The following is a 12,298-nucleotide window of genomic DNA, read 5'->3' on the forward strand; positions in this document are numbered from 1 at the left end:
TGTTCTAAAAGTACAAACACAAAACAACGTGACTAAGTGTGGTTGACAGCTGTGCACATAAACTTGGGTCACGGGTTGATTCGATGATCGTGTCGGTAGTGAACCGAGAAGCTGTTAGACACTTAAACTACCCGTGCGCTTATACTGATAACATTTGTAATGCATAGTACTCACCGGGAGCGGTCGCAGGACTGGTGTCCGTGGCCAAAACAAGGAAGTCTTCTGAAAAATAGTAGAAGGACTAACGGAAGTGTGTTAGGCTGCTCCGTATATATAGTAAAGCGGCAAGGTTCTCGTTACGTGATCTAACAGAATAATGACTCGTACGGCAGCCATATTGAAGTGACTACTGAGATCTAACGAGTACACGGGCAAACTGAACAACGAGCGGGCAAAAGGAACAAAATCAATATAAAAGACAGACCATAATGGGATAGAATACAAAACCTAATTAGAAATGGACAGTCCAGCAAGAGATAATGCTGATGGTAAAAGTAACCTGTTGCACAAAAAATCAGACAACAAGTTACAAAACCAGATCAAACTGCTCATTAAGACCGATCAGGTGACTTTTGGTTAAAAATATTAGCCTCATTTCTTCTTTCACCAAAATACTTCTGCTCGTGTTGCAACCATTGGCAGTACATATTTTCTTTAGCACTGTCCATTTTAAATCTTCACAGTTATGATTATTTGTCAAAAAATGTTCAACCATAGGGGCTGCAACATTTTTGTTTCTAATGCAGCTCTTATGTTCAGTTATTCGGGTCTTAACTTTTCGTTCAGTTTGTCCAATGTACAATTTTGGACAGGTACACCAAATGGCATATATAACGCCACTGGTGTTGTGGTTGGTGAATACCTTCTGTTGCCAAGGTCTTGTTAGGCCTATATCCACAGACGTACTCCATTTGGTAGAGGAACAACACTTGCACATGCCACACGGGCATGGCCACTGGGTCTGTCTAAACCCCATTGCTCAGTGATGGTTTTTTGAGAAGTCAACTGGTCACTGATATCGTTCGTTGTTATCAATTCTTTGAGATTGCGTCCACATTTAAACGCACATCTAGGCGCCGGAATAGGATTATTGCCTTTGGATAAGATATGACAGTTCTTCCTGATTATTCTTACAATCTTGTGGGAGAATGGATTGTAAGTGCTCACAGACACTAGTCCATCCGGATCAGATGTGGGTGATTTTTTCTTGTACTCTAGTAGAGCTTGTCAATGGTTATTAAAAGCCCTTTTAAGAGACCGCTTAACAATTTTGCGTGGGTAACCTCTTTGGAAGAGGTTCTCACTCAGAATTTCGGCTTCCTCCCGAAATACGTCAGGATTGGTGGTGTTTCTGTTCAACCTCAAAAATTGACCAAACGGGAGGTTGTCACGAAGTGTTTTAGGGTGGAAGCTGTCATATCTTAATAAAGAATTCCGATCAGTTGGTTTATGAAAGGGTTTGACTTGTAGAGTATTGTTAATGGTATTCACTGAAATCGTCAGGTCTAAAAAGTCAATCTTATGTCTGTCATAGTGGATGGTGAACTGTAAGAATGGATTAATGCCGTTAAGCCAATCGAAAAATGCCAATAGTTGTTGTTCGTCTCTGTGCCAGATCATCAGCACATCATCGATATAACTTTTCCATAAAATCTGATGATGGTGGAAGGTATTGTCCTCACTGCAAATCCTTTGTTGTTCAACTGAATCAACATAAAGATTGGCCAAGGTGGGGGCCACGGCTGAGCCCATAGCTGTACCATGGATCTGTTGGAAATAATCATTGTTGAATTAAAGTAATTTTCTGTTAAGGCTAATGAGGTACACCAAAGTATAAAAGAATTAGGAGTGATACCTGCTGTACGTTTAGCAAGCAGCATTTCTTCAACCATGTCGAGAGTGGATGACTGTGAAATCTTTGCATATAAAGAAACAATATCCAAGGTGACCAATATGTCTTCACTGCTATTAAAAGGAAAATGTTCGATGAGGTTGATGACACTGGTTGAGTCTTGTATGAACGAATGCATCTCTGTCACATAGCCCTTTAAAAAGGAATCTGCAAATTTAGCCAGAGGTTCCAGTAAAGAATTAGTACCTGATACTATTGGTCTTCCAGGTGGATTAACCAGGGTCTTGTGGACCTTGGGTAAAATATAAAATTCAGGGACTCTCGGATCACTTTTGACCAGGAATGCAGCTTCTTTATTCATAATCCATTTTCTGTCTCTAGCCTTCTCTACCTTCATGGTAATCAAGGCTGTTAATCGGGGCGTGGGGTCGGTAGTCAATGGCCTGTAAAAGCTGGTGTCTGCCAGCTATCTATTGCATTCAGAAATGTAATCAACACGATCAAGCAGGACGATAGCACCACCTTTGTCAGCACTACAAATTACAACTGATATGTTGCTTTTGAGTGCAATGACGGCTTGACGTTGAAAATGAGAACAATTTTGGAAAGCGCGTGCCATTTGTGTTCCGTTTAAGCGGTCCAGTTCAGACAATACTCTCCGTTCAAAGACCAAAGACTCGGGACTACGACTGGAGATAGGGGGGCAAAAAGTGGACGGGTTGTGAAGACCGCTATTAACCTGGTCCCTATCGAACGGATTGTCCTTGAAGTATTGTTTCAGGTGTATTTTCCTGAAAAGACTCTGTACTTCAAGGCGTGAGTTGAACCGGTCATAGTTAGCAGAGAACAAATCCAAATCCCTTTTCAAGCACTGTTTTCTCAACCTCAGTGGGTATGTATGAGGTTAGATTTATTAATAGGCTGTGTTGCTCCTGGTCACCCTGGGTTCGTAGTCCCATGTTGACATGTCCTGGTCTAAAAAACCAGCAGAGGGATCATGTCCTCGTTGTGTTGGACGGAAGTTCTGAGCTCTACATCTATTGTTACCATTGCCCCTGCCTCTGCCTGAGCCTCTTCTTTGAAATCTATAGTTCGGATCTTGTTGAAAACCATCCTCATCTGAACTCTGTGAGCTGTAAGATGTATTCGCAAAACGGACTTTTTTCTTATTTGTTCTTTGGGCTCCATCACATTGTTGGTTCGGGACATAGCCCTCTTGTGTGTAGTGGAAAGCTTTTTCATGTTTGTAATCGGCTATGTCCTTTTTTAGCCTTCTAATCCTATCCCTCACCGTAGATTCTTTAAAATCTTTCATCTCTTTGATGATTTGATCCAGTCTCTTGGTAAAGGCCTCTATAGAAACTAGTTTTTGAATTTCATCTTCCAACTTAGCCAGTTCTATAGTTTGTCTTTAACTTTAACATCTTCTTTTCTGGGTAGCCAGGTGGAGGCCCCTCCCACAGTGCAACATCTCAGACTATGCAAATAGTTCACACTTGTCCTGCCTGTTTTCACTCTCCTTTTGTTGTCAGCCATCACCTTAGCTAGGCGCTGATTGAGGTGTATAAGGTGTTAATGGCTGGAGTGTGGATGCCAGCCCTGCACCACAGATGAACTGTAACAGGCGTGGTGAAAAGCGCACACTAATAAAGAAGTAAGCATGTCAGTGTTTTTTGTTTTTCAAAATGATTGCCAACATTGAGCGGCAGGGACTAAGGTGAGATTGTAACCTATATCTATATATTTAATGTGTGCAGCTTCTCCTACAACAGTTCAACATGCACATAATTGCCAGAGAAAATATTCTGAATGAAAACCTTCACATACCAAAACATATTTATTATGCATTGGGTCAACATGATTTCCATTACTATTACGTTCCTGTTACATGGGGAGAAGGCCTATCTGTCACCGGATTTTGTTTTCTCTTGGAGATACAAGCTCCAGGGAGGTTAGCCTGGCGAACGACGACTGCTAATCAAAATGTGCCATGGCTTAGCAGTGGCCCGCTATCTGACTGAGATAGCATTTACCTGGCCTACTTGTGGTGCAAGGCGCTATACAGAAAATTGGAATGCAAAGACATAATTTAGCTCATACAGCAAGCTGTGCCAAAACTATACTCAGTTGCTTTTAGATTTGTTGCCCTCTTGGCACCAGCAGTGAGCAGCATGTGTCCAATCAGCAAACTGATTGGTTGCCATGTGGTGGGGGCTGCACCTATCCGGGGGAGCAATGAGTCATCTCATTAGTTTGGGCTGTTAGGTGGCAGAGCCACCTATAAGCCAAAATGATTGAATTAGAGTAGATGGGGAGAAATGGCATCTAAGAAGGGCGGCACAAATTGAAGGTGTTGTTTGGCTATTTGCCCACCCATTAATTGCCCATAGCCATGCTAAACCCTATGGCCATTCCCTCACAGTTCTTCCCCCTACCCCAACCCCTCTTACCCGAAACACCTCCTCATTAGAACTCTTTAAGCCCTTTTTTTATTTAAGCCTTACCATCAAACTTTGCTCTCAAAGTGGTGCCAGTGTTTTTTTCAAATCAGTCTCCTGAAACTGAATGCCTTAATGTGATTTGCAAACAGCTACAGGTGTAATAAAAATGTCACCTAGGTCTGCCTTCACCCACTTGATTTATAAGCACTGTGTGTGCCCTTCACTGAAGTCCTAGTAAATACACGCATTGACAAAGCCAAGAGCTTTGGCTTGTGTATAAGTATTAGGCGCTTGTCAGGCACTGCTATTAGATGCCCAGGCAGTCGCATCATTTAGCACCTGCTAACATCAATGGCCAGTTAATATCACTGCGCAGTGTATGGCAAGTGCCTTTCGCATGCCTACACAAATGCCCAAACTGTTGGCATTGCCAATGCTTGTTGTTTTGTGTGTCAAATGTGCGTGCGGGCATGCAAGCAAAACGCATATGTTCTTTTCAGTGTCTAAATGGCAATTTAAATGAAAGAAGTAAAGAATACAATGACTTGGTCACACACCATTCTCGGGAGGATAGCTCAGGGGCAACGCGCTCACCTTGGAAGCAAGACGGCACGGAGCACCACAGGTTCGATCCCCGGATCCACGCTTAGAAACCTCTGAGTTTTAAGCACGTTATAAATAACCTATCATATCATATATACCATGAATGGTCAAACCCCCACTGCCCCCCACGCCAAGTTGGGCAGTAGGTGGGGCCCTCCTGAAGGGTGGGGGCCTTGGGCATGTTCTCTGTTTGCCCACCCATAAAACCGTCTCTGACGCAGCCAATCAAATAGCAACCTTTGCTCTGCTCCCTCCGCCCCAACCTATTCACTGGCTGAGCCCAAAGAGGCCGTGCAGAACCCGCCCTATGGGAAACACCCAATGACAGCACTGTCATAGGACAGCGCATTAGGGGGAACACGCGCCCATTTCAACCCCTCTGGTTATGCGTTGTGAATATCGAGGCCGGTTCCTAAGCTTCTACCGCCATTATCTTATCATACCTCTGTTATGCCCCCCCCCTCCATACCTCTCGCCTGAACTACTGCCCCTATCCCCTTTTCTTTTGTTTCGCAGACCCTCCCCCTCTCTTTGTCTCTAATCCCCGCCAGGCCCTCGGCGCTGCTGTCTTGGTCCTCCTGCCCGTGTCTCTCCGCCTCCGGAGAGCCCCATTAAGGCCTGCTGTGTCTTTAACCCGCCGCAATCCATTCTCAGACATGTTTGGGCGCTTTCCAAACTCAAATTTAAACAAAAGAATGAAAGGACGAGGCGAGGTTCCCTCCTTCTGTCAAACGAGGCCGGAGGAGGGGGTACACGCTGACACGAGTTTCCATAGCAATCTGGGACCACAGTTTTCGTCGCGAGAAGAAAGGCTCGGGACCAGGCGCAGTTTCGGTTGCCTGAGGGTGCCTGAAAAGCGATTTCAATACCTCGGGAAAAGCGGTGCTGTGCCATCACCGGTCCCTGACGGGTTTATGTCGGGCAGTGTGTGTGCATCATATGCCATTGTCTGGCTGTCCTTTACACAACAGCCTGTGTGCAGTGGGGGTGTCAATGGCCAGACTTTATACAGCAGTCTATGTGCTGTGGGTTGTCAATGGCCAGACTTTACACGGCAGCATGTGTGCAGTGGGATGTCAATGGCCAGACTTTACACAGCACCCTATGTACAGTGGGGTGTCAAATGGCCAGACTTTACGCAAAAGCCTGTGTGCAGTGGGGTGTCAATGGTCAGACTTTACACCGCAGCATGTGTGCAGTGGAGTGTCAATGACCAGACTTTACAAAACAGCCTAGGTGCAGTGGAGTGTCAATGGTCAGACTTTACACAGCAGCATGTGTGCAGTGGAGTGCCAATGGCTAGACTTTACGCAACAGCCTGTGTGCAGTGGGGTGTCAATGGCTAAACTTAACACATGCAGCAGCCTGTGTGTGGTGGGGTGTCAGTGGACAGACTTTACACAGCAGCCTGTGTGCAGTGGGATTCCAATGGCCAGAATGAAGACAGCAGCCTGCGTGCAGTGGGATGTCAATGGCCAGACTTTACACAGCAGTATATGTGCAGTGGGATGTCAATGGCCAGACTTTACACAGCAGCCTGTGTGCAGTGGGGTGTCAATGGCCACACTTTACACAGCATCCTTTGTGCGTGGGATGTCAATGGCCAGACTTTACACAGCAGCCTGTGTGCAGTGGGGTGTCAATGGCCAGAATTTTCACAACAGCATGTGTGCAGTGGGGTGTCAATGACAAGACCAGACTTTAAGCCTGTGTACAGTGGAGTGCCAAATGGCCAGACTTTACACTATAGCCTGTGTGCAGTGGGGTGTCAATGGTCACACTTTACACCGCAGTCTATGTGCGGTGGGGTGTCAATGGCCAGACTTAACACAGCAGTCTGTGTGCAGTGGGATGTCAATGGTCACACTTTACACAGCAGCCTGCGTGCAGTGGAGTGCCAATGACCTGTCAATGGCCGGACTTTACACAGCAGCCTGTGTGCAGTGGTGTGTCAATGGCCCGACTTTGCACAACAGCCTGTGTGCAGTGGGGTGTCAATGGCCAGACTTTACACAGCAGCCTGCGTGCAGTGGAGTGCCAATGACCAGACTTTACACAGCAGTTTATGTGCGGTGGGCTGTCAATGGCCGGACTTTACACAGCAGCCTGTGTGTAGTGGGGTATCAGTAGACAGACTTTACACCACAGTATGTGTGCAGTGGGATGTCAATGGCCAGACCTCACACAGAAGCTTCTGCGCAGTGGGGTGTCACTGGCTGGACTTTGCACACCAAGCTGAGTGCTCTCGGTTTCATAGTCTGGACTTTGCACAGCTGCCTTCGTGCAGCGTGGCATCACAATCTGAACTTTACAAAGCTGCCCAATGTACTGTGGGTGTGTCTGGCTGAACTTTACACAGCAACCTATATACAGTGGTATGTCACCGGCTGGGCTTTACAAAGCAGCCTTCGTGCATTGTGGTATCACTGTCTGAACTTTACAAAGCTGTCTACTGTACCGTGGGTGTGTCTGGCTGAACTTTACACAACAACCTATATGCAGTGGTCTGTCAGTGGCTGGACTTTACACAGCCGGCAGTTTGCCCTTAGATGCCATTGGCTGGGCTGTACACAGCAGCTTGTGTGCACTCGGGTGTCACTGGCCGTGTTTTCCCTTCCTGCACAGCGTATGTAGCTGTCACTCGTAGCGAGGGCTGCGAGTTGGGGTGGCGGGGCTGGGGGTGCATACAGACATCCGCATTCATCGCTTTCTGAGGATGATGTCGGTGCTGGGATTAACCTTGCGCTGAATGAAAGGCATGCCTGCGCTGCCCCCCACCGCCTCCCTTCTCCCCCCGCCCGCTGAGCACGGCCCCAGGCTTACAAGACACATCAGTCCACAGTGCCTCCGGGAGCGGATCATAAGGGAAGGGCCGGGCTGGCAAACATCCAGCTGATCGCAAGGAGCCGCTCACTGGACCGGGAGCCGGGGATAGGGGAGGAGTGACCCAGGAGAGAGCAGAGCCGGGCTCGGGGAATGGAAGGGTGACCCGGGGAAAGAGGGGAGCCAGGCTCCGGGAAGGACTGAGTCAAGAGAGGAGAGACAGAACGGAGCACCGTCCCATGAGTGTGGGGAGCCGGATTCGGAGCAGGACCGGCCCAGGCGACGGCTGAGGGGAGCGGAGAACCGGGCTGGAGGAAGGCCCGCCCTAGGGAGCGCTAAAACAAAACAAGGGGGGGGGGCGGCACGGGAGGGTGGCACTCGGGGGCGACTTGACCACAGAGCACCAAGAATGGCCGCACTCCCCCGCCCTGGAGGCCCGCATCTCGGGGGTGCGCGGACGGACTCCACTACACCTTTCTGACCAAGGAGGGTGAGGCTCTGGGATGGCACAGCCCAGGGTCCCGCTGGCACCACGGCTGGTACCCCACGGGCAGGGGTGTATGTAGAAAATATATCCCTTTGAATGTGACGAGACACACCCTGGAATTTGAGGAGACTCGGGGTTATGTGTGTTCGGATTCGGACCTCTTCGTAGGTGTGGGCTCAGGGGGCTGCCCCCGTGCCCCAGGGGCAGGGTCGGGGTTGCTTCCAGGGCTGGTTTCCGAAGATGACACACAGGCTGAGCGGGGATTACATGTGTGCGGCAAAGAACATGCTGATCCAGGTGAGTCAGCCCCTCCCCCTTACCTAATCCATCCTCCTTCGCAACCATAATCTGAGTCCCACCCCTGTTCTTCTTCACCCCCCACCGCCCACCTGCCCGGTGCCGACTCTTCCACTGTCCCCTTTGGTCCGAGCTTGGGAAGTTTGAAGGCAGAAAGGATAAGCTGCCTTGTGCTGTGGCCGAGACTCCGAATGAAGGCGCCCCTGTGTGGTCAGTGACGAGGTGGGTGCTTAATTGGTATTGAGGAGAGGGAGGGGGAGGGGTGGCAGAGCGATTTCCGGGACGTCTTCGTTTCACGCCACCCAGCCCAGGCTAGGGACATTGCTATGCCAGGCAGTGGACGCACCTCTAGACGTGAGGAGTGGGCAGTCTCCGCAGGGCAGCACGTGGCGGGCAGGGCTGCACCTCATGCCACCGTCACAGCTGACACGCGCGGCGCAACAGTGCAGTGAGTGGGGCCGAGGACTTTCTCACCCCAGAACCCGGTTAACCCCTTACCTGCTGGGCAGCGCTGAGACACGAAGGGGCGGCGCGCTGCCCTCTGTGGAGAAAATGAACAGAGGTGTGGGCGATACAATCCCTCACGCGTGAGCTTTAGTGACCACAAGCACGAGAATAAAGCCCCCCCCCCCGCCCCTTGCTTCAGGAACACTTCCATGGCCCCCTGTCACCGGCGGGTGAACCCTGCCCAGCAGCACAGCTGTGCTCACATTCTGCCCCCCAGCCCCGCTTCCCCTGAGGCTTCTGGTGCTGTGTGAGGGAAGCCTGCGCGCCCACATGTGCAGCACATGTTCTGTGTGCGAGGGACGCACGCAGTGCTGCTTCCTGTGCTGCACCCACTCTGGGTGAGGGACACTCGAGGTGCTGCGTGTTCTGCACCCGCTTTGTGTGCTGTTTCTGCTCTGTGTGCGAGGGAAGCGTTCAGTGCTGCTTCATGTGCTGTACCTGCTCCGTGTCTGAGGGAATTCTGTGCTGCTACATGTGCTGTACATGTTCTGGGCAAAGGAAGCGTGTAGTGTTGCGTCTTGTGCTGCACCCGTTCTGTGCGCGGTGGTGCACCTGCGTTGTGTTTGGGGGAAGACTGTGGTGCTACGTGTGCTGTACCTGTTCTGTTTGAGGGAAGCTTGACCGCTCCTTGTGCTGCACCCAGGGGATCCGACTTATGAATTTCCGGGGGGGGGGTCAAATACAGGAAGTGACATCACCGGCAGTTATAGGACCGCAAATGTGCATGTAGTTGCCAACTGGGTGCAACGGTGTGCGGGGGGGGGGAAGCACGCACATCGCAGAACAGTGGAAACATTGGCTAGCATGTACTGCATATACTAAAGGTTTAAGCCTTCCAGTTGCATTCCAGTAGGACATCACTGCCCCTACTCCGCCCCTCTATAATCATCCAGGTTGTAGTAGCCCTCAAAAGGCAGATCAACACAACTAGGATGGGAGAACGAAATGGCGTCCCACCTGTGAGTGTGTCAAACGTCAGAGCAAAGACTGTGCGTGTGCCTCCTACCTTGGAGCACAATCTCACTATTTGGGTGCAAATCTCGCAAGTGGGAGCATGGGAATCCCCTGCGTGTGTGTGGGCTGCAGACCCCGAATCACATGCTCACTTCTTCAGTGTGAAACTCTGGCCAACGCTCTTTGGGCAAGCATTCAGGATGGGTCTCACACCTATAAACAGTGTGATATATTGAGTGGGCACCTCACTCCTTGGAGCATAGTATCAACCGTTGCTGGTAATCTCACAACTGAATGTACAGTTTCACTCTTGGTCATCTCAGTGACCCCATGTATATTAATGGAGCCAGTCTCCCATCTGGGAAAACAATTATATTTCTGTTAAAACACTCTGAATTGTCACTCCAGTTTTCTCGATCCATAGATCCATACCATATTCATTCAATGTGTGTGTAGGGGTGATAACTTGTGTCTGAGAGAGCTCATTCTTTCATTCAGGAAAGATAAAAGGGTAAAAGGCTCCCAATATCCTGAGCAGCAGCTTATGGACAGCAGGCAGCTCCGGACATGCCTGTTGCCAATTGAATGTAGACAGATCTACTATTTAGACACTGGGAGAGAGCCATTAATCCACATTGGTGGTGAAGAAGCACTCAACATACAGAACACAATGGTATAGTGTTGCAGTCCTGCTGAGAAATGACAATTCTGAGCATGTGAGCAGTCGGCTGGATCAGTGCTGCACCATAAAAGGTGTAGAAGCCTTTGTGAGAAGTGGCAGTACTGTCACAACGGTGAGAAGTGTAGTATTTTCACATTAACTATGCTTAAGAACTTTGGGTTATTGAATAGTGCTGCTACATTCTGAGTAATTCCATCCCTTTAAATATATGAGCTCTTGTATAACCACGACAGTGTTGAGTTATTCTGATTATGACAGACCTGCTCAATAGTTCTGGTTCTGTATCATTAAATGTACTTCAGATCTTTAGAGTATCGGAAGGATAGCTCAGGGGCAACGTGCTCGCCTTGGAAGCAAGACGACACAGAGCAACACAGGAGCGATCCCTCGGTCTGCGCAACACAGGTTCGCTCCCTTGGTCCGCACAACACAGGTTCGCTCCCTTGGTCCGCGCAACTCAGGTTCGCTCCCTCGGTCCGCGCAACACAGGTTCGCTCCCTCAGTCCGCGCAACACAGGTTCGCTCCCTCAGTCCAAGCTTAGAAACCTCTGGGTAGTACACGCATTATAAATAACCAATTGAAGTAAAAAGAAATACATCTGTTGAGAAGTGCTGGGGCCTTGTCAATAAGAGTGTAGCAGCTCCACTGAGAAGTGCTGATGTTGTCCCATCAAAAGTATAGCAGCCCCACTAAGATGAACTAGCATTACCCCAACAAAAGCATAGTATTATCGCTGAGAAGATTCAACAATTATAGAAGCCCTGTTACAGCAGTACTATCCCATCAAGAGTATAGCGAGCTAACTGAGGAGTACCAGCATTGCCCCATTTCAAATATGGCAGCTCTGCTAGAAAGTGCTGGCTCATACACCAAACCCAAAACGATTTTTAGAAATGGAGGGACATACTTGTTTTGCATCTGTGCCTCCATTTCTAAAAATCGTTTTGGGTTGGGTGTCCCTCTACATCTGTGCACCCCTCTTGCCAACAGGGGTGCCAGATGTACAAATACACCCAACCCAAAACGATTTTTAGAAATTGAGGGACAGACTTGCTTTGCATTTGTGCCTCCATTTCTAAAAAAGCCTTTTGGGTTCGGTGTACCTCTACATCTGTGCACCCCTCTTGCCAACAGGGGTGCCAGATGTACAAATACACCCAACCCAAAACGATTTTTCGAAATTGAGGGATAGACTTGCTTTGCATCTGTGCCTCCATTTCTAAAAATCCTTCTGGGTTGGGTGTACCTCTACATCTGTGCACCCCTCTTGCAAAGAGGGGTGCACAGATGTACACACACACCAAACCCAAAACGATTTTTAGAAATTGAGGGACAGGCTTGCTTTGCATCTGTGCCTCCATTTCTAAAAATCCTTCTGGGTTGGGTGTACCTCTACATCTGTGCACCGCTCTTGCCAACAGGGGTGCACAGATGTACAAATACACCAAACACAAAAAGATTTTTAGAAATTGAGGGACAGATTTGTTTTGCATCTTTGCCTCCATTTCTAAAAATCGTTTTGGGTTGGGTGTACCTCTACATCTGTGCACCCCGGTGCACAGATGTAGAGGTATACCCAACCCAAAACGATTTTTAGAAATTGAGGGACAGATGCAAAGCAAGAGCCTCTTGCTTTGCATCTGTCCCACAA

At 48.8% G+C, this 12,298-nt stretch overlaps 1 protein-coding gene across 3 annotated transcripts in view; it reads left to right on the top strand.

Moving 5' to 3' along the window:
* Positions 1–12,298, top strand: part of GAS2L1 (growth arrest specific 2 like 1) — a 412,663-nt gene that overhangs the window by 55,491 nt on the left and 344,874 nt on the right. Inside the window, exon 1 of one of the 3 annotated variants that reach the window (XM_069619265.1) lies at positions 7,509–8,503. The exons of 1 other annotated variant lie outside the window; for it this stretch is intronic. The gene's annotated coding sequence lies outside the window, so the exon portion shown is untranslated. Of the gene's footprint in view, positions 1–7,508; positions 8,504–8,571; positions 8,726–12,298 lie in introns of those variants that run through there. One more of the 3 variants, XM_069619266.1, reaches the window with a different exon arrangement.

The sequence above is a fragment of the Ambystoma mexicanum genome, chromosome 10, assembly GCF_040938575.1.
Source record: "Ambystoma mexicanum isolate Mex_15411 chromosome 10, UKY_AmexF1_1, whole genome shotgun sequence".
Taxonomy (NCBI): domain Eukaryota; kingdom Metazoa; phylum Chordata; class Amphibia; order Caudata; family Ambystomatidae; genus Ambystoma; species Ambystoma mexicanum.